Genomic DNA, 20,670 nt, shown 5'->3' on the forward strand with positions numbered 1-20,670 from the left:
TCTCCAGAATTATCTCTCCCAGGAAAAGGTACTTTTCCAGTCAGGCCCTGGGAAATGAAGAAGTAACATTCCCCAGTTTTATGCACCCTTCTCTAGTGTTCCTATTTATCTTGGGCAACAAGCCAGGAGAAAGCACTCTTTTCTCCACATAAGATCACGTAAGTGGCAAAACTTCTCTCCACAGTCATTTCCTTCCCACTAAAGAAAGGGCTGCCCAAATTGAATTATTCAAAATCTGCCAACTTAGGGTTCAAGTGGTAACCAATTTTGAAATTTTATGTAGGAACCCTACAATGCTATTCAGAATTTAAAAGCAAAACTACCAAGACTGAAGACTGCAGGCTTGAGCCAGAAATATCTGCCCTGAAGACACAAATGGAATGGTCGAAGAGGCATGAAATTTTTTATGAAGGCTTGATTTAGAAATGATAAAATATGACAGCCAAGACCCTGCCTTTTCTAGAAAGTTATGTTGTTCATGTGATAGCAATTAAGTTACCTCAGGGAACAGATTTCATGCATATCAACATGCCCAAAAGAGTGCATCTGCAATGTGAGACACTTATACTTTTCTGGCCCAACTCTGTAGTAACCAGATTCTTGACCTAGCAGCCCATTTATTTTGGGGAAAATCCAATAATCCCCAAATTGTCATACACAGTCAATTAAAATAAATGTTTGCTACTACAGGACAAATTCCTCTCTGACTCTGGTTAGATAAAATAGTAATATTTCATGGCATCCCTATTTTCTTGTGCTCAAAGCCTTCTAGAGGTTCTACAGGGAGAGTGAAGCCATCTATCCCTGTGGACCAGTGCACTTTGTTTATACCTCTTCTACAGCACTTATCACCTGGTGGAAACAGCTTGTTTACAGATTTCTTTCAGCAGACTGAGAGGCTCTGGAGGGCAATGGCTATAACTCCTGTACCTGGCACAGCAAATGCTGATTGCCGCTTAATTAATGTCTGGGAATTAATTGCCAAACCAAAATGTTAAAGTTTTCCTTAGAATCAATACTGCACTTTAAAACAATATTTAAATATTTGAGAGAGCTATATTTACATAACCATGGCCCAAAAAGTCCAAATAACCTTTCCAAATATCAAATAGTAGCATTGTTCTTTTCAGGAGTTAAATGATCTTTAGCTTAAATGGACTTTGATTCTAGATTCTACCCTCTGGGAATTAAAATCTGTAAATCTTCAACTTCCAGGTTTAGCAAAACAGAGTTTTTTTTTTTCTTTTTAGAAAAGTTGGAAGTTTACAGAAAAATCATGCCGAAAGTACAGAGGTCCTCTATCTCCGCCCCCTCCCCCAAGTTTTCCCTATTATTAGCAATTTTCATTAGTGTGGCAGTTTCATTAAAATTGATGAAACAGGGTGGGCAATGGTGGTTCAGTGGCAGAGCTCTCACCTGCCATGCTGGAGACCCGGGTTCGGTTCCCAGTGCCTGCCCATGTGAAAAAAAAAAACTGATGAAACAATATTATTTTATTATTATTAGAATTTTTTTTCACATGGGCAGGCACTGGGAATCAAACCCGGGTCTCTGGCATGGCAGGTGAGAATTCTGCCACTGAGCTCCTGTCACACCACCAACAATACTATTTTAATTATAATATTAACTGTGGACTGTAGTTTACATAAGGTTCACTGTTTATATTTTACAGTTCTATGGTTTCTTAACTTTTTTTTTCTAGTAACATATATACAACTTAAAATTTCCCCTTTTAACCACCTTCAAATATACAGTCTAGTGGTGTTAATCACATTAACCATACATTACCAAAACTCTTCCATCACCTCAAACAGAAACTGTACCAATTAAGCATTAACTCCCATTTCCTATCCCCACCACCCCAGTCCCTTGTTACCTATATTCTAGTTTCAGACTCCATGAATTTGCATATTCTTATCATTTCATATAAGTGAGATCATACAATATTTGACCTTTTGAGTCTGGTTTATTTCATTCAACATGATATCTTCAAGGTTTATCCCATGTTGCGGCACACAAAACTTAATTTTTTTATAGCTGAATAATATTCCATTGTATGACTATACCTCATATTTTTCATCCATTCATCTGTTGATGGACATTTGGGTTGCTTCCATTTTTTGGCAATTGCAAATATCACTATGAACACTGGCGTGCAAATCAAGGAGGGTTTTTTTTTCTTTTATGTGCAAAACATTGCTTTTATTTTTATTTTAAAACTTTGAGATATAATTTAATACCATACAATTTACCCATTTAAAGTGTTCGATTCAGTGGTTTTTGGTATATTCACAGAGTTATGCAACTGGCATACAATTTAATCTTAGAACATTTTTATCACTCTCCTAAAATCCAACCATCCCCCCACTTAACTGCCTCTAGCCCTAGGTAACCAATAATCTTTCGGACTCTATAGAGTTGCCTATTCTGGAAATTCCATTTGGAAATGAAATCACACAAGTTTGCATGGATACATGTTATTTTTGTTGGGTATATACCTAGAAGTGGAATTGCTAGGTCATATGGTAAACTCCACGTTTAACTTTTTGAGGAACTGCAAGATAGTTTTCAGAGCAGTTGCACTATTTTACATTCCCACTAGCAATATGTGAGGGTTCAAATTTTTCCATAAAGAAGCAGTTGTTTTTCCTGTTTTAACTTTTCTTTGGAAGGAGGAGAGGAAGAATCTATTTCATTACTGGGTGTGCTTACTTCACTAGAAATATACTGTAAGACACTAGACATCAAACGTTCACAAATCCTTTATCTGCATAAAGTTTAGGAGAGATGTCATCTTTAATCCACGTATTTATGGTTTGAGGAGACGGATCCAACTTTATTTGCTTGAGCAGTTCCTTCTCTAGTTTTAAAAGTGAGAATAAGCTCAGCCCCTTTCCAAAATTTCCAATATGTGGTCCTTATTCTGATCAATTTCCAGGAGCATTTTCTGCAAATTGAACTTGCTTTGTTGAAGAAGTTCTGTAAACCATTCCTGATTGTCTAACTTAGCTAACTGCTGAAGGCAAAGTAAGAAGAAAGGAAATGGGTGCCAGGTTGAGCTGGTTCTGAAATGCTCATCAGCTCTGAAACAGTGACTGCTACAAACTGCTAAATATGATTTCACCAAGAGGATGTCAACCTCCATTTTGTGACACTGGTCCAATACATTCAGGAAACCCTGCATGAAGTTATTGCCAGTTTACTCACGTTTGATGTTTGAGTAAACTGATCGAAGAAACTGTTTTTTCTTTATCTTCACTTCTATCTAGTGATAGGATGACTATTTTGCTCAATATCTCAGGAAGAAAGTGTTTAGCAGCCCTCATTTCTTTTACTCCATTGACCACCTCATTTACTCAGTAATGACAATTTCAGTTAATTTAAGTAGTTCTTCCTTTGATGGTCATGATTTTTAGCTGGTCTTGGCAGGCTTTTCCTTGACAAGAAGTGGATTCGTTTTGAGACCAAGCTGAGGTGTCTGTGCCAGAGGGGATGTTTGAGTGTGTGGTGGTTGTGCATGAGGAGGAATCATGGTTGCCTGGAGCTGAAGCTTTGGCAATTGATTTTTATTTATTAGGAAAGATTGAGCAGACCTCAGGATAATCTCATTTGCATTAAGCCATCCTTTCTCAGGAAACCGAGGTGGCATATTCTTTGACTGTCCTTGCAACTGGAATATGAATTCCTGACTCTGGTTATGGTAGAGTTTGTTTAGCGCCTGGCTTTTCATAAACTTGCCTCCTATCTCCCCAAACTGCACTGTATGGGAGGCATAGTGTGTTCCCCATGGCTATGGAAGAGTTTACTTGAATGATGAAATCTATCCTGGATAACTCCTGACCCAGTACCAATTCTGCTTCCTGGCATGTGTCCAAACATATCAGCAAGTCCTCCAAGTGGGTCCCTATCCATATTTATCCTGAGTGGCATGAACAGTCCCTCCAGAAAAGAAGTCACTTCTCATCCCTTGAGTCATGGGAGCAGGAATAAACACTCCTAAATCATTTACTACATCTTGACAGATTTGATTGATCGTTTTTGGTCCATTGTCAAGAAAAGCCTTGCGAGGAGCCAAATGGTGTTTTTGCAACTCTACTAAATCCTGCAGCAGGAACCGAATCCTCACTGGCAATTCTTTACTTAACATCAAGGAGCACATTAGGGCAAAGTTTTGACCCATTAAAGACTTAGCTTCATGATCTAATCTAGGTCCCATAGTCCTCATTATTTGACAGAGGCACTCCAAATCTTCTCCCTTATCTTTAAGCTGGAATCTCTTCTTTTCCAAGTGTTTTGATGCATTTGTGAAGAATAGACTCATCAATAAGATCAAGTTTACCAAGTTCGCCAGTGAATTTGATTTCTCCAACATCTTGATTTTAGCAATGGCCTTCTGTTCCTCCTCTCTGGGAGAAGGGGATTTTCACAGTTATCACAGACATCATCATTTCTGGTTCAGTTTTCAGATTCATTTTGTAATTTGGAAATTAGGAGGCATCTGAATGTTGTACTTTGCTTCTGTCCTGGTTGACCCTCTGCTGCTGATCCATCACAGTTTGGTGCATCTTCTGCCAATCACAGACAGCTGAACATACAGTGATCACAATTTGGTTCTTCTAGGGCTATGTCCACAATCAGCAGTCTGACCCTTTTAAGGATGAATTTAGACTGTACACCCACACTAAGGAGCTCAAGGGATAGCTTGTCAAACGTTTTAGGAATAAGTTTATTTAGTATGCCTGTAACTTTTCTGAAGATTCCATGTTGTTCCTTTTCGTTTGTGGAGTTGTTTGCTATGTTGCCATCTCGTCTAGGGCTTTGTGCAGGAATCCATTTCTGAGCGTTTTACCCTGGGGTTTTTCCCAGGAATTCGCTGTTGCCAGCAGTCTTGGGATAGTGCTTAGGTGCACCTCTACTTTCTCCCCTGTTCAAAGCGCTCAAATAAGTACCCCCTTCTACAATCACACTCTCCACTTTGGTGGCTTACCAACCAAGAATCTTCAAAATAATAATATTATGAATGGGTTGGGGGAGAAATTTGAAACCTTCACTGAGAACTCAGCAGCTGCCACCACAGCCTGCCTCCTCACAATGCGTCATCAGGGACAAGGAAGGGTAATAGAAAAAAAAAAGTGGGGAGGAAAGGGAGAGGACAGAGTCAGGGACCACTTGAAACTCTCAGGTCAGAGGAGTTTCTCCACCCAGTACCCACCAACACCTCCATAGTGCTCCAACTCACTGCTCCAATAGATATTTAGAGCAATGAGTTACTGTTTTAATACAAATGGTACATGCTCATTCTAAAACATTTTTGAACTATCAGAAAAAATACAAAGGATTGGTGAAGGAAGATGGATACTTATAAACTAATGTTGTGCTGCTACAAAAAAGGAACAAAGTTGTGAGGCAAACAACAATGTGAATGAATGTGTGGGACATTCGGTGAGGTAATATAAGCCAGAAACATAAGAACAACAATAATATGGTCTCCTTCAAAAAATGCCTATTAGATAACAGGGACCTACATTGTAAGCTTTTATAGCAGACACATTGAGTCTGGAGTGGTAATTATTATTTCTGGATTTCAAAAGGCTGTTTTATAAGAAAGAGTTCCTTTAATCCTGTTTAGCCTAATGTAATGCCTGGATATGTCCTAGAATATATTAAGCAGATAATAAAAAATTGTCAAAGTCCCTTGAGGGATGGGAGAAAAAATATGGAACTATTAAACTTTACCATCAGCAAGTCCCCTGAGATTGTGTCAAACTTTAGAGACACCCAAATCAATAGGCCATACTCTTGATCTTAAATTTAAAAAAAATACAAAGGAGAAAGCAACAAATCTCACTGCTTCAAAGACAATGAGGTTGGCTTTTGGTGAACTACTCTACAGTATCTCTATGCATAGATATAGTTGGATGCATAGATAGAAAGATTGAGTGAATAGAAATAGTTTTATGAGAGTGAGATATACTCATTTTTTTTTTAAAAAATAGGAAGTCTCAACTAATTTTACTTGATTTAAAAAAAAAACTGAAATGAAACTTAAGAATCAAGTAACTGGAGATAATCTGCTTCCACATTAAATTGATTCAGTGCTCATCTTCCATCTCTTTACCGTGACTTCTTCATTTGATTCATTTGCTTTACTTCTTGGGTGACTGAATTATCGTTAGTAGTTTTTTCAAAAAGAGTTCATGAGTGTTACAGCAGAAACTTCTGGCCAACACCATTACTTTTCCTTTCTTCGTAAAGAAACTCTTGATTTTAAATGTACACCCCTGGAATATAGTATGCAACCCGAGTTTCCCTTGCAGCTAGATGCATCAGTACCTAGGTTCTGGCCAAATGATGTAAGCAAAATTGTATAAAATTCACAGAAAATATTTTTAAAGTGAGGAGGTATGCCCGTCTTCTTCTCCCTGCAATCACTGAAGTTTGAGCTGTTATCTTAGACCATGAAGTGGCAGATGTATGGTGAATGTACTATAGTAACAAGATAGAATACCGGGTACCTGACAATTTCTTAAAGCTGCTTTACAAGGCCTGAACTGCTTATATCCAGACGTTTTACGTGAGAGCAAAATTTCTATCTTCTGTGAAACCTTGATTATTTAAGGTATTTTAAGTCATTTGCAGTTAAACTTCATTGTAACTGTCACAAGTACTATAAATTGATTTTATGTTCTTCAGTGTTTGAGGTCTGCCTATTGTGTTTATATATGAAATCAGTTTAGCTGTATTAATTCTGATGTTATACTTTTCTTCCCCCTCAAAACTTACAGACACTGCTTCATTTTCTTCTGGAACTGAAGGTTGAATGCAGAGGACTGAGGCCAGCCTGATACCCACCCCCACTCTCCATTTTTGTTACTCTCTAGATCTCTAAACCTCAATTTTTTTTATAATGAAAAATCTCAAACATCCAGGAAAAGATGAAAAATATCTAGATCCAGCAATTGCTAATAATTTGCCCTATATGCTTTTCTCTCCCATGGTATCTGTGTGTGTACATTTCTTCCTGAATCATTTGAAGGTACGCTGCAGATATATTTTTACTCTTAAATACTTCAAGATGCATTTCTAAGAATAAGATTTTGTCCTATGCAGAATATTATCACACCTAAGAAAACTGACAGTAATTCTTTAGTATTTTTTTGTATCCAGTCCATATTCAGTTTTCTCCAGCTGTTGTTCTCCCTTCTCACTGTCTTTTGTAGACTTTGGAAAACAAACTATCAGGATTCACACATTGCATTTGGTTGTTATATCTCTTATGACCAAGAATAACCTACTTTTTTTGTTGTTGTATTTTTGGTATTTCATTATTTACTTTTAAAAAAAATGTAAAGTTTTATTCACACCATACCATCCATCCAAAGTGCACAGTTAGTGACTCACTGTATAATTACAGAGCTATGCTTTCATTGCCACAAGTAATTTTAGAACATTGTCATAGCTCCAGAAAGAAACACCCTCCTCAGCCCCCTTATACTCCCCTATTAACAACATGTAGCTTTGTTGTAGACCTTTGCTACACTTGATAGAAGAACATTAAGCTATTTTTCCTCCATACCATCCTATTTTTAATGCACTGTAATTGTGACACACCTTTGTTTTAATTCATGCAAGAACATTCTTATATTTGTACAACTGACCACTTTCATCATCTACAACAGAGTTAAGTATGGTATATGGTCCCTTGTTTCATCTTCTGTCTTTCCTTCCAGTGATATACAAGACCCTAAACCTCCCCTTTCAACCACAATCACATACCCAGGTCAGGGCTGTTATGTACACATGTGATAATGTGCTAACATCACTACCCATTTCCAAACATTTACAGCCAACTTTATTTTGAACATTCTGCACATTTTCATTATTCCCCAAAATTTCTGTACAAATTAAGCATCAGTTCCCCCATTCTCTAGCCTCATTCTATAATTTGGTAACCTATATCCTAGATATTAACTCCAGGAGTTTGCTCTTTATATTTATTTCATATTAATGAGATCATACCATATTTGTCTGGCTCATTTCATTCAACATGGCCTCAAGGTTCATCCATATTGTCACATGCATCAGGACTTCATTCTCTTTTCAGCTGAATAATATTCCATTGTATGTACATACCACATTTTGTTTATCCATTCATCACCCATTGACACTTGGGTTGCTTCTATCTTTTAGCAATTATGAATAATGCCGCTCTGAACATCAGTGTGCAAATGTTTGTTGGTGTTCCTGCTTTTAGCTCTTCTGATTATATACCTAGTAGTAGGATTGTTGGGTCATGTGGCAGTTCTATACTTAGCTTCCTGAGGTACCGCCAAACTGTCTCCCATGGCAGCTGCACCATTTTAGATACCCATTGACAATGAATAAGTGTTCCTATTTCTCCACATCTTCTCCAACACCTGTAATTTTCCATTTTTTTAAAATGGTAGCATAGCCATTTTAGTAGGGTGAAACAGTATCGCATTGTGGTTTTGATTTGTATTTCCCTAATAGCTACTGAAGTTAAGCATCTTTTCATGTGCTTACTAGCCATCTGCATGTCCTCTTTGCAAAAATGTCTATTTATGACTTTTGCCCATTTTTAAAAATTGGGATTCTGTCTTTTTATTGCTGAGTTGTAGGATTTCTTTATATATTTTGGGTATTAAACCCTTACTAGATACAATATTTACTTCCATTGAGTAGGCTGACTTTTCACCTTATTAACAAAGTCCTTTGAAACAAAGAACTATTCAATTTTGATGAGGTCACACTTATCTATTTTTTCTTTCATTTGTGCTTTGGGTGTAAGGTCTAAGAAACCACCTCCTGCCACCTGATCTTGAAGATGCTTCCCTACATTCTTCTAGGAATTTTAGGGTCCTGTTTCTTATATTTAGATCTTTGACCCATTTTGAGTTAATTTTTGTATAAAGTGTGAGATACAGTACTCTTTCATTCTTTTAGACTTGGATAGCCAGTTCTCCCAGCACCATTTATTGAAGAAACTGTCCCAGTTGAGTGAACTTGGTAGCCTTGTCAAAAATGATCATAGATGTGAGGATCTATTTCTGAACTCTCAATTCGATACCATTGATCAATATATGTCTCTTCATGCCAGTACCATGCTGTTTTGACCACTGTAGCTTTGTAATATGCTTTAAAGTCAGGAAGTATGAGTCCTCTAACTTTGTTCTTCTTTTTCAAGATGTTTGTGGCTATTTGGAGCACCTTACCCTTCCAGATAAATTTGATGATTATTTTTCCATTTCTGCAAAGTAGGCTGTTGGAAATTTGATTGGGATAGCATTGACCTATAAGTCAATTTGGGTAGAACTGATATTTTAATGACATCTAGCTTTTTAAATCCATGAACACAGAATGCCCTTCCATTTATTTAGGTCTTCTTTGATTTCTTTTAGTAATGTTGTGTAGTTTTCTGACTATAGGTCCTTTACATCCTTAGTTAAATTTATTCCTAGATATTTGATTGTTTTAGTTTCTAATGTCAAGGAAGGTTTTATGTGTGGACACTATAGATAGATGGTCTGCCTTCTACACTTGTGGAAGCCTAACAGTCAAGAGAAATCTTTAATATGTTAAAACTATTAAAACTATTTTCATGAGTTTTTGAGAAAATTTTTTTTTTTAACATGGGCAGACACCGGGAATCGAACCCAGGACCTGTGGCATGGCAGGCAAGAACTCTGCCTGCTGAGTCACTGTGGCCCAGTTTTTGAGAAATTTTATTTTTATTTTCTATTGCAGTTTTTTGATTTATGGAAAAGTTACAAAGATAGTAGAGAAGAGTTCCTGTATACTTCTCACCCAGTTTCAATTTCCACTAATGTTATCATCTTATAGTACTATGGTACATTTGTCAAAACTAAGGATACAACACAAGCATCTTACTACTAACTAAATTTCAGACTTTATTCAGATTCTACCAGTTTTCCTACAAGAGTTCTTTTTCTGTTCTAGGATTCAGTTCTGGATACCACATAACATTTAGTTATCATGTTTTCTCTGGTCTGTAACAGTTTCCTTATCTTTTGTTTCTCGTATCCTTGAAAGGTTTAAATACTGGTCATGTATTTTGTAAAATGTCCCTCAGATTGGGTTTGTCTTTTGTTTTTCTCAAGATTAGACTGAAGTTATGGGTTTTGGGAAAGAATACCAGAGATGAAGTACTCTTCTCATCACATCTTAGGAATCAGTATATGATTCCTACATGACATCACTGGTGACATTAACCCTGATCATTTGGTTTAACAGGTTTCCCCACTGTGAAGTAAGCATTGTTTTTCTTTCTGCACTCTATTCTTTGGAAATGAGCCACTAAGACCAGCCTGGAAGGGAGGGCATGTTTATCTACATTTATTATTTGAAATTCTTCTGTAAGGGAGATTTATCTCTTCACCCCTTTTTATTTATGGAAATTTTAGTTTGATATATAAGGATAATTTCTTGAATTTGTTAGAAGTTAAATTAAAATTATAGTTGTGTAAGACAATACAGTAACTGTTGGCAGATATTTAATAAGCATATGGTATTGGAATAAGAGTTTAAAAGATAAATACCTCTTTTGATGGAGGATACCACTGTGGCTGAGACATTTTGTACCAATGAACTTTCCAGATAAATGGAGCCTATTTTCCTTTAATCAGCAAAAGCTTTTTTTTTGCATGGGCAGGCACTGGGAAACAAACCCAGGTCTCCGACATGGCAGGTAAGAACTCTGCCTGCTGAGCCACCATGGCCCATCCAAAAGCCTTTTTTTTAATATGTAGATTTCACCCATTCTTATGGCTGCTTTTCTAAGACATATCATAGGCTTTTACCTTCTTAAACAGAATTTCCTCAACACAATTTAACCTCTAATGAAAATTGATCATTATGCTAAAACTGACAGCAGTAATGATAGTTGAGCTAGATGATTCCTAAGAGTTCTTGCAATTCCAGTTTTTGTGGCTTAAAATCTATCAAATAAAATTCATGAAACTGTGTCCCTCAATGGTGTTCTAGTATGCTAGCTGCTGGAATGCAATACAACAGAAATGGAACAGCTTTTAAAAACAGGAATTTAATAAGTTGCTAGTTTACAGTTCTAAGGCCAAGAAAATGTCCCAATGAAAACAAGTCTATAGAAATGTCCAGTGTAAGGCATCCAGTTAAAAGATACCTTGGTTCAAGAAGACTGATGACGTTCAGCATTTCTGTCTCAGCTGGAAGGGCACATAGCAAACATGGCAGCATTTGCTGACTTTCTCTCCAGGCTTCTTGCTTTATGAAGCTCCCTGGGAGGGGTTCTTCATCTCCAAAGGTCAATGGCTGGTAGACTCTCTGCTTTGTGGTTCTGTGGCATTCTGAAGCTTTCTCCAAAATGCTTCTTCTTTTAAAGGATTTGAGTAAACTAATCGAAGCCCATGTAGAATGAGCAGAGACACATCTCCATCGAGATAACCTAATCAAGTTTCCAAGCTATTGTACTGAATAGGGATTAAAAGAAATTGTTGCTCCCACAAGACTGATTAGGATTAAAACATGACTTTTCTGGGGTACATAAATCTTTTCAAACCAGCACACGTGGGGTATACAGTGGTCTCAGCCTTACTTGTAGAGGAGAAAGAAGCAAGTTATTCACACAAAAGCTTCCAGGGAAGCATATACAAATCACATGCGGGGTTGTGTGTGTAGCGGGGAGGGTGATAAAAGGTAGATTTTGATTCAGGTCTGAGATTTGGCCTTTTTTAACAGCCTATCAGGGGATACTAATGTTGTTAGTCCACAGATCACACTTTGAGTAGTAAAGACCCAAAGAACCCCTCATGCCAAACATCATAAAGTCTGGCTGCTGACAGGGCTCTCTAAGACCAGTGAGTTCCTATAGCAGTGCAGATAGATCTTTTCCCTCACATGGCAAAGTGCTTTGAACAGACTTGGATCATTCATTAAATCTGGTCAAAGCTTAGAAAAAGAAGAAGCTAGGTGACAAAAACAAGGATCTCATTCCTTTAATAGAAATCACAGGCAGTAAGACATATTCTTTTCCTTAAGAGAACTTTTGAGAACCATAGAGAACCTTAAGTCTGTGGTTCCTTTGATGGTGAAGACCACATCAAAAAGACATTAAGCTGGTTTTATATAAACATCAATTTTGCGGAGAGAAGGTCCACTTTTAGAATTTAAGTGTTCTTATTAGAAAATCACACTTGAGGATTTTAGGACAGCGTCAATGTAAATTTTATAAGATTGCTTCTGCTGCTATTTTCTCACAAGCAGAAGGATCTAAGACAGAACAGTCAAACCCTTAGCTAAGTTCAAATTAAGCTAATATGACATAAAGCATCTACTTATTCAAATATAAGATGTAGTATATAATTCCTGAGTGAAATATAATGCTTTTATTAGGGTAACAATAGTGTTTCTCAACTAAAAGAAGTCTTTCCTGTCAGCTCTTATACATGACAGTTGCTTATCTTCAGTAGTCCCAGTCAGAAATGCAATAATCACTATACATGCTGGTCTGGAGATCTAAAATCTAGCTCCTGCTCAATCATTAACTATTTGTATATCCTTGGACAAATCACTTAACCTCTCTAGACTTCAGTGTACAAATGAGGCAATCTTGAGGTTTCCTCAAGTCCTGATTTTTCATCACTCCATTCTCATACCTAGAAAGGTATTCTGTGTACATTTCAAAACAGTGCTCATGCCTTTTTACAATGCCATTAATAAAGCTGATTCTGTCAACTTTGTGCATAACCTTCAAGGAAGTACTGGCTTTGATGCTATCACAAGAATCATCACAGGAAATATAGCTGAGGTTTTAACCTCATTCTTTGAGACAGATATGTTTGTGGCTGTAAGATCACTCATGGTTCAGTTAATATGCAGAGTTATTGCTGAATTCATAGCATGAAATGTCAGCAGTTGGTAAGAATCTACATTTTCATAACTGGGTAGCAAACATATTAAAGTTGATTTTAGTCTAAAAATGACTCTGGTTTCATTGACTGAATAATAAAAGGTAAAGAGGAAAAATGCTGGCTGCTGCTTGGAGTTTTAGCTTGGCAAATGTGTCCCCTCAACGGCAGCAGGCATTGTGGTAGGGTGAGACTCTGCACAGCACAGCAGTACAGAGCACGGACTTTGGCACTATACTGCCTATGCTTGAAGTTTAGCTCTACAACTCACTAGCCATATGGCCCTGTGTGAGTTATTTAATCCCCTTCTACCTCGATTTTCTCAAACATAATAGATATAACAGTACGTAATTTATAGCCCTGTTGTGATGATGAAATGAATCAATATATGCAAAGCACCTAAAACACTACTCATTACATGTTAGTTACTATTATCATTAGGAATTGACCTTGGGGAGAAGAGGAACTAGTCAGAACAGGAAGGGAGCTTAGTCATTGTATTAGTTTGCTAAAGCTGCTAGAAAGCAGTGTATCAGAAATGGAATGGCTTTTAAAAAGGGAATTTAATAAGTCACAAGTTTACAGTTCTAGTGCTTAGAAAATGTCCAAACTAAGGCACCAACAAGAGGTTACCTTCACTCAAGAAAGGCTGATGCTGTCTGGAACACCTCTGTCATCTGGGAAGGCATGTGGCTGGCATCTGCTGGTCCCTTGCTCCTGGGCTCTGTTGCTTACAGCCTGTTTCCTGTGGGGATTCTTCACTTGGCATCTATGGGCCTTCACTTAGTTTCTCTGGAACACAACTCTGGGTTCTGGCTTGCTTAGCATCTCATTGGAAGGCACATGGCGATGTCTGCTGGTCTCTGTATCTCTAAACATCTGGGTCTCATATTGGCTCTGTCAGCTCTGAGGCAACTGTTCTCCAAGCATCTGCATTGACTCGAATCTCTGTCATTTCTTCAAAATGTTCCCCCTTTCAATGGACTCCAGTAAAGGAATCAAGACCCACCTTGAATGGGTGGAGTCATATCTCTATCTAATTAAAAGGTTACACCCAAATTGGGCATGTCACATCTCCTTGGAGATAATCTCATCAAGAGGTTCCACCCCACAGTATTGAATCAGGATTAAAAGAAATAGCTTCCCTGGGGTCAAATTTGGTAACGATTAAAACATGGCTTTGCCAGTTTCAAACTAGCACAGTCAGATTAAGATAGAAAAGATCCTGAATACAAGTTCAGAAATGGGGAAGAAAATACTTTCTACATCTGGTTCTGTTCTAGTTTGCTAGCTGCCAGAATGCAACATACCAGAGATGGACTGGCTTTTAATAAAAGGGATTTATTTCGTTAGTTCTTCAGAGAAAAGGCAGCTAATTTTCAACTGAGGTTCTTTCTTACAGGGAGGCACAGGGTGATCTCTGCTGGCCTTCTCTCCAGGCCTCTGGGTTCCAACAACTTTCCCCAGGGTGATTTCTATCTGCATCTCCAAAGGCCTGGGCTGAGCTGCGAGTGCTGAGATGAGGTATGCTGAGCTGCTTGGGCTATGCTATGTTGCGCTCTCTTATTTAAGCACCAGCCAATTAAATCAAACATCATTCATTGCAGCAGGCATGCCTCCTAGCCAACTGCAGATGTATGAACAATAGATGAGGTTCACGTACCACTGGCTCACATCCACAGCAACAGAACTAGGTGCCTTCACCTGGCCAAGTTGACAACTGAATCTAACTACCACATGTCTATCCCTTGTCAAATTGGCAACTATACACATCACCTTAAATATTAAGGTGCAGAAAATTCTCTTCTGACTGTGAACCTGTGAATCTCAAAACAAGTTGTCTGGTGCCAGTATGCAAAGGAGGGACAGTCACAGGATCCATAGGGAGAAACTGGAAGGAAAACCTGCAGGGCAAACACCATTGGATTTCAAAGTCTGAAAATCATTTATCCTTCAGCTTTAGAAAGTGGCAGTCCCACCCTTTCTAACGGCCTACGCAGTGGCCTGCCTCTTTCCAAATCAACCTCAGGGGACATTGAGGAGACCACCTTTTTCTCGGCTCCACTCTCTCCAGGCATCAGGGCCACACCTGGGCTCTCCATTTCCGGGCACATGCTCAACCCCTCCATGTGGTGGCAGCCAGGCTCTCTCCAGTCCACAAGGAGTGTGCTGTACCTTCTCAAAGGCCTGAGGTGGCACAACTTTTCCACTGCAACGAGATGGGAGGCTCATCCTCTGCCCACAGGGCAAACTCACCCTCTCCATGTATATGGGTGGGTCTACTCTCCTGGCAGAGGTTTCTTGGCTTCAGACCCGAACTTCCATGATTCTCACTCTGCAAACTCCAGTTTGTTCCTTTGTGTCCCCCTTTGCCCAGATTGGCAGTGGTTCTGTTTACACAACAGTCTCTTCAAGCACCCCAGGACTTCTCCATCATTCTCATCACAGTTCCTCCAAAATCTTCCCCTTAGCCATCCAAAAAAACCCTCCCAACATATCTGGTATTTGCAAACTGCAGTAGCACCCCACTCTCCAGTACCAAAATCTGTTCTAGTTTTCTAGCTGCCAGAATGCAACACACCAGAGATGGACTGGCTTTTAATAAAAGGGGATTTATTTCACTAGTTCTTACGAGGAAAGGCAGCTAACTTTCAACTGAGGTTCTTTCTTACAGGAAGCCACAGGGTGTCCTCTGCTGGCCTTCTCTCCAGGCCTCTGGATTCCAACAACTTTCCCTGGGGTGATTTCTTTCTGCATCTCCAAAGGCCTGGGCTGAGCTGCGAGTGCTGAGATGAGGTATGCTGAGCTGCTTGGGCTGTGCTACGTTGTGCTCTCTCATTTAAGTACCAGCCAATTAAATCAAACATCATTCTTTGCAGCAGGCATGCCTCCTAGCCAACTGCAGATATATGAACAATAGATGAGGTTCATGTACCATTGGCTCATGTCCACAGCAACAGAACACCTGGCCAAGTTGACAACTGAATCTAACTACCACAGGTCCTACACTGAGCACTTTCTGCAGGGAATGCAACACTCTTGTATAGAACCCATCACTGTATATATATATACACACACACACACACACACACAATTTCAAAGTGATTTAATCTCATTTGATTGTCAACAGTCCAGGGATGTAGTGTCTTTTATGTAACTTAGCAAACAGGTTCTGACTCTCAGAGAATGTGGGGGGGCTCAGAAGATGGAGAATGCCAAAGTTGCACCAAAGCAGCAACAAAGCACAGAACAGCAGAGTGCAGCAGGCCATCCATTCCTATGTGGATTCTAAAAAGCTGGGCTTATTATTCATATAAAAGCTGGGCTCTTTTATATGAAACCAGAAATGTAATACAGGGTCATTTTGTTTCCTTAGATGGCCTCACTATATATTACATGAAACCATTACATTTGATCACCTGTATATCTTTACATTCACCAAATATACTTCATGTTCCTTGATAGCGAGCACACTTTGCATGTCATATCTAGCCTTTAAATCAGATCCGCTTCAAAGTCATCACTAAAAGCACTTTCTCTGTTTAGATTAAGAGGTGTTTGGACTGTTTTTTTGTTTTGTCTGGTTTTGTTAAACTAGCAAGGTAATATCCCATAGATCAGTCCCACAAAAATATTTCAAATATAATTAGGGGAACAATAGAAAATGGCTATATGATGATGACATAGAACATAATTTCTAGCCAAATAGTGGCAAATGTCTCTCAGAGAAATTATTGGCTTATTATTATTATTATTCATTAAAATAATACTGAAAATTTACCATGTACTATGTACTGGAAGTATGCCAAGTGCTTTATGTGAAATATTTAATCATCACAATATTGCAATATGCCCAGCATATAACAAACAGTAGGGGCTCAATAAATATTTGAGTAAATGAACCTATAAGGTAGGTATTACTTTTACCCCCATTTTACAAGTGAGGAAAATTAGGTTCCAACTTTTTAAGTTTTGCCTAAGGTCACATAGCTATTAAATAACTAGTAGACTTGGTCTGCAAACCCAAATTTGGTTATAGTATAGTATCGTGTAGTGGTTCAGAGTGGGAACTTTGGAGCCAGCCAAACTGCCTAGTTCAAAATCCTGGCTCTGCTACTTACCAGCTGTGTGACCCTGGGGAAGTTACTTTTCTCTACCTCAGTTTCCTCATCTGTAAAACAGAAATAACAGTTCCAACCTCCCTCAGTTATTATGAGGATTAACTGAGATAATACATGTAAAGCACTTAGAACTGTGCCTGCTGATATATAAACTATTATTGTTTAGGAGAGCCTTACAATATATGCCAACAGAGCATTTTACTTTTCAAAAGAAACTTCCCATCTCCCTACTCCATATTAGTGACAGACCCTTCTGATAAGAAAAATTTAGAATTGCCATAGCCCAAACACTCCTAAAGAGAGGGGAGGAAAGATCAAAGATGATGGTGGAGTTATACTGAGAAGATAGAATTTAACAAATGAATATGAATGCTGAATCATTAAATTGGTATCTCTTTTTGTCTCCACTGGTTCAGAACAATGTTAGTTGGGCGGGCCACAGTGGCTCAGCAGGCAAGAATGCTCGCCTGCCATGCCAGAGGACCTGGGTTCGATTCCCAGTGCCTGCCCATGTTAAAAAAAAAAAAGAAAGAAACAATGCTAGCCCACATTAGGAGACGGTAAAGTGAAAGATGACTAAGACATAGCATTAATGTGTAAAATCATGAGGGAACAGAGCAAACACAGATAGGAAAATAACTAACTCATTCAAGGCAGAATGAAGCCAACTAGTAAAAGGAGTGCAGATTACCTGAAGAAAAATACCAAAGGAAAAATGAATTAATTCTGGTTGGGCGTGTTTTTGGCCAAAATTCCAATCCACCAGCACTAGAGCATGTCAGGCACTGTATCATGGTTCTCAAACACACTGAGTTTACTCGAAGTCAGAAGAGTTTGGAGGTCTGGGAGTAGAAGGGCAACACAGAAATAACCCCAAGAAAATTCTGAAAAATGCCTAGGCATTCATGGCCACTCCCACACATTTTGTGTGTGTGTGTGGGGAAGCAGTGACCTTCATTTCACTAGACAAATGAACCATTCAGTACTAAGGACAATGTGATTATTCTAAAGAAACTTCTCTATCTGAGAGGATTCAGAATGTGTACCTTCCTCCCTTTGTTTTCAGTTTGCTGTTTTGGAACCTAGTAGATCAGTTTCTTTTGTGCAGTCAGCTCTCCATTTTTAAGCCAAAAGGTCACAAGATCTCTACTCTTTCTCTCTCAGAGCTTGGATTTTTCCAACAAGATGCTTCCAATTCATAAGACAAAATGGGGCAGCAAAGATATTTTCTGATCCCCTGCTGTGCTGGTTTGAAAGGAAGTATGCCCCCTACAAAAGCCATGTTTTAATCAAAATATCATTTCATAAAGGTAGAATAATCTCTATTCAATACTGTATGTTTGAAACTATAATCAGATCATCTCCCTGGATGATGGGATTTAGTCAAGAGTGGTTCTTAAACTGGATTAGGGGACGACATGTCTCCACCCATTTGGGTGGGTCTTGATTGGTTTATTGGAATCCTATAAAAGAGGAAATATTTTGGAGAATGAGAGATAGCAGAGAATGCTACAGCACCATGAAGCAGAGAGTCCACCAGCCAGCGACCTTTGGAGATGAAGAAGGAAAACTCCTCCCGGGGAGCTTCATGAAACTGAAAGCCAGGAGAGAAAGTTAGTAGATGATGCTATGTCCGCCATATGCCCTTCGAGCTGAGAGAGAAGCCCTGACTGTGTTCGCCATGTGCCTTCTCACTTGAGAGAGAAACCCTGAACTTCATCGGCCTTCTTGAACCAAGGTATCTTTTCCTGGAAGCCTTTGATTGGACACTTCTATAGACTTTTTTTAATTGGGACATTTTCTCGGCCTTAGAACTGTAAACCAGCAACTTATTAAATTCCCCTTCTTAAAAGCTGTTCCGTTTCTGGTATATTGCATTCCAGCAGCTTGCAAATTAGAACACCTGCCTATCTTTATGCCTTAGAAATTAGAAATTAAAGATTTCATTCCATTCTTAGAAGGAGTATAACAAAGCACTAGGAGGAAAATTTTGATGAAGTCACCTGTGAAATCACTATGAATAAACCATCTTTAGATGTTGTTTTCCCAATTCCTGTAGCTGGCTTTTTTTTTTTTTTGGCATGTTTTAGATTCTTAGGCTGCTTAAAGCAAATTCCATGAAGTGGTTTGCCTTGAACAGTAGGAATTTATTAGCTTACAGTTTTGAAGCAAGAAAATGTCCATATCAAGATATCATCAAAGTGATGCTTTCTTCCTGAAGATTGGCTACCAGTGATCCTTGGTCCTCAGCCACATGGCAAGGTTCATGGCGGCATCTGCTGGTCTCTGCCTTCTTTTCCAGGTTTCATTGCTTTCAGCTTCTTGCTTCTGTGATGTTCTCTTTCTGTATTCATTCCATTTATAAAGGATTCCAGTAATAGGATTAAGTTCCATCCTGAATCATGTGGGCCACAATTAACTGAAGCAGTCTGATCAACAGGTACTACTTACAATATGTTTACATCCACAGGAATGGACTAAATTTAAGAACATGGTTTTCTGGGGTACAGACTGCTTCAAATCACCATAGATGGTGCTTTCCCAATTTCTGTAGGCTGGCCTTTTTTTTTGGTTTAGTCACAAAGATTAGATCATATGCAGACAATATTAGGTCAATTCTTAGACAAGTCTGAGTGTTTGAGAGCTCTAGGATTCGTTAGGGTAGACTAAATTTCTCAGTTCTAATAGACCTCAGATATAATACCCAAACTGATCAAAGTATAATAGTTTTCTGGCTGGATTAATATAGTGGCTAAATGGATGGAGTTTAGTTTGGAGGCTACTACAATAATCCATGAAAACTGGTAAGTATTCCTAACTGATAGCAGGAATAGAAAAGGGGGGGATGGATGTTTTTAGGTAAGCCTATAGCACATGGATTTCCAATTACATATTATAATCAACCCTAAAATACAGCATTTGAATGTTAACAATAATTATGGAGGCAATCCTGAATTGTAACAAACTCTTAAAATGCTTTATCTAGTCAAAATTAAGTGTGCAAAAAAAAAAGTGTGCAAAAGAGGGAAGGTTCAATGATAGAAATGGCAGGAAGGGCTGGTCTTAGTCAGGAGTAGGGACACTTCCTTGAGTTCTATTCAGTATCTAGTAAATCAGGGTAGAAAAAGATATAAATACACACACAGTATGAATCACCAGACTGTAGTCCCTAAAATCAATAAAAAACTCAATTCAACAAGTATTTATTGAGTACCAACTACATGCCAGCATACTATTAAATTCTTAAGTATACCACAGATATATATACTTTTTGAGTTAGCTCCCAAATGTAAACAATTTACTAACTCAGAATAACACAATTAGAAAAAAAAAATTAGAAAGTAAGCGCCAAAAGTATGGTAAAGACAAAACTGTCCTCTTTTAATATCTTAAACACAGAAAACATATGTCAACTTCAGAGCATTAGCACAGGTTTTTCTGGTGCCTGATACACTCTTCTAGCCCTCTATATGAAACCCCTGACCCCCAGTCTTCTGCTTTGCTTGCTAAGCATCCTTTAGCCTCAGCTTAAATGTTGCTTTTTCAGAGAAGCCTTCCTGACTTCCCCATCTAAAGTAGTCTTTTTCTGTTTATTTCCTTTCTTTCATCTAATTATCTGGTTTAGT

The 20,670-nt window shown here is 38.4% G+C and overlaps 1 pseudogene; it reads right to left on the reverse strand.

The window, feature by feature from the left end:
- Window positions 1-2,616: 2,616 nt before the first annotated feature.
- LOC143655459 (eukaryotic translation initiation factor 4 gamma 2 pseudogene) lies at window positions 2,617-5,100 on the reverse strand (annotated as a pseudogene).
- Between the last annotated feature and the right edge of the window lie 15,570 nt (window positions 5,101-20,670).

Source organism: Tamandua tetradactyla, chromosome 14 (genome assembly GCF_023851605.1).
Source record: "Tamandua tetradactyla isolate mTamTet1 chromosome 14, mTamTet1.pri, whole genome shotgun sequence".
Lineage (NCBI taxonomy): Eukaryota > Metazoa > Chordata > Mammalia > Pilosa > Myrmecophagidae > Tamandua > Tamandua tetradactyla.